Raw genomic sequence first — 3,090 nt, forward strand, 5'->3', positions numbered from 1 at the left:
AAAGAGGAACAGGAGGAGCACTGCCAGAGCCCTGCAAAATGACCTCCAGAAGGCCACAAATGTGCATGTGTCTGCACAAATGGTTAGAAACCGACTCCATGAGGATGGTCTGAGTGCCCAACGTCCACAGATGGGGGTTGTGCTCACAGCCCAACACCGTGCAGGACGCTTGGCATTTGCAACAGAACACCAGGATCGGCAAATTCGCTAAATTCGCCACGGGTGCCCTGTGCTCTTCACAGATGAAAGCAGGTTCACACTGAGCACATGTGACAGAGTCTGGAGACGCCGTGGAGAGCGATCTGCTGCCTGCAACATCCTTCAGCATTACCGGTTTGGCAGTGGGTCAGTAATGGTGTGGGGTGGCATTTCTTTGGAGGGGCGCACAGCCCTCCATGTGCTCACCAGAGGTAGCCTGACTGCCATTAGGTACCGAGATGAGATCCTCAGACCCCTTGTGAGACCATATGCTGGTGCGCTTGGTCCTGGGTTCCTCCTAATGCAGGACAATGCCAGACCTCATGTGGCTGAAGTGTGTCAGCAGTTCCTGCAAGATAAAGGCATTGAAGCTATGGACTGGCCCGCCCGTTCCTCAGACCTGAATCCGATTGAGCACATCTGGGACATCATGTCTCGCTCCATCCACCAACGTCACATTGCACCACAGACTGTCCAGGACTTGGCGGATGCTTTAGTCCAGGTCTGAGAGGAGATCCCTCAGGAGACCATCCGCCGCCTCATCAGGAGCATGCCCAGGCATTGTATGGAGGTCATACAGGCACGTGGAGGCCACACACACTAATGAGCATCTTTTTCTTGTCTTGAGGCATTTCCACTGAAGTTGGATCAGCCTGTAATTTGATTTTCCACTTTGATTTTGAGCATCATTCCAACTCCAGACCTCCGTGGGTTATTAGTTGTGATTTACATTGATCATTTTTAGGTTTCATTGTTCTGAACACATTCCACTATGTAATGAATAAAGATTCACAACTGGAATATTTCATTCAGTGATATCTAGGATGTGAAATTTGTGTTCCCTTTATTTTTTGAGCAGTGTATAACCCCTGCCGCCTTCCTTACTTTCTATGTAACATGCTGGAATCTATAGGGGGTCACACCTGAGTTCAGAAGTCTGAAGAGACCAAACGTCACTTTACCGCGTGAGAAAGAGACAAACCCAAAAAACCCAAGATGAAAAAAAAAAGTGAGCAAAAACCCTGCATAAAAAAAATAAATAGCAATAGTGCATGAACATAACCTAAAGTACTTGGCTAATATGCAGCGTCAAGGTGACTCTTATTCGGGATGGAACTAAGCTCTCGTATTAAATCCTTACCATGTGTCATATGACATGAATGTGACTAAGGTGCGAGCAGGATGGAGACCCCGACTCACGGACGTCCGTGTGAGAAAACTCCAGATGGGAACTTCTCTTTTCACTTTAATTGGGTTTAGAAGAAAAGTAAAAGCTTCCTCTTTGTGTGTAACTTCCATTTATCTTCTTCCCCCGCGTCTGCCTCATCACACACAAGTCCGAGCCGCCGTCCTATAAACCGCTCTCCCCTTCCACCATCGCTGCCGGTGATCGTTGCCCTCATCTGTGCTGCTACCATGGGCCGCGGACCCCCACCACGTGTTATCACCAGGGGGTATAATGCCGCTGTGTATTGGGGTATGTGCACACAACGTCTTTTCCAGGCCCCAAAAACTGCCCAGAAAGCGAACATTTACATTTCTACGGAAGGACGCCCCCCTGCCGCACCTTCAAGGTCTTGATCGTCTTTTAACCGTTTCCATCGTAAGGATCTACAGCCATATGTTACCCAGGAGACCCTCTAGGATCATAAGACTGCCCCTTTAAGGGTGTTTTCACACTTTAGGAACCCGTTCGGAGGCCCCGTAGGGGTTTACATCCAAATTTCCCACAAAATGGGATCCGGGCGTATGCAGCGATGGGGCCACAGACTGTAATGGTGACGGCTGAGCGATCGAGTGGTCTGACAAGCGTCATTTACCCCCAGGCGTAGTAGACTGTGTCCGTCTCCGGTGGGCGCACACGCCCGATAATGGTCCCCTCAGAGCGCACGTTCTCTCAGTCTACGGCCCCGTTTAGTGGGGGGTCCGGGGTCACTGAGTGGGTGCGTGAGCGCAGTGTGAACGCGCCCCAGGGTCAGTATGGTGTTCACCTTCTACGAGGCTGTAACAGATGATTATAATGGGGCACCGCTGTATAATGACAGGTCGCACATCTCACGGGCTGTGATTACACGACGCACCCGCTGCTGAGTCACCACAGAACGTGTACAGTCCACAGAGGGAGCAACAACCGCCCAAAACACTGAGCAACCAAGGACAGAGCGCAGCCCGGGGGCACCCAGCGGCATCGGGGGCACCCAGCGGCATCGGGGGCACCCAGCGGCATCGGGGGCACCCAGCGGCATCGGGGGCACCCAGCGGCATCGGGCACAGGCGCCTTCAAGGGGTTCTTTATTTAAATTAAATTCATGTATTTGGGGCCAAAAATAATTGTTACCATTAGGTTTCATTGATAATGTTGCAGCGTTTGGCTTTTCCAGGCTGCAGAATGAGGTGACTGAGGAGCCATCAGTGAGCTCCTCACCAGCTGCACTGAGCACTGGGATTACTGCATGGAGAGCTGATACAAGTTACTTCTAAAGACAATTCCTTTAAGAACAAGTTGGAATCACGAGAGTCACCGGCAATTTATATTGACTTTTATGGAAATAAAATCCCACAGTAGCTCCTGTTGGCAACCTATCAGACTCCACCTCTCAGTTTTCACATGAAAGCTGATTGGTTGCCAGGGAGAACGATCTACGCTTTCTTCGCGCTCTGTGCATGGTTGTTTCCTTTCCTCCACTCGGACGAACGGCATGCTATATGTTTAAGAAAAGGCCCTCCCCCTCTCATTTGTCAACCAATCAAAGATCACATCCTGACCGGTTTGCGAAACAAAGCTGACTGACAGACGCCGCGCCCAATCATATTGTGAATGTTTTGCTGACTGACACGAAGCTCCGCCTATCTGTCGGGCAGAGACTGACAGCCAATGGGGGCGCAGTGGGT

This window comes from Ranitomeya variabilis, chromosome 1 (assembly GCF_051348905.1).
Source record: "Ranitomeya variabilis isolate aRanVar5 chromosome 1, aRanVar5.hap1, whole genome shotgun sequence".
In the NCBI taxonomy this organism is placed as follows: Eukaryota; Metazoa; Chordata; class Amphibia; order Anura; family Dendrobatidae; genus Ranitomeya; species Ranitomeya variabilis.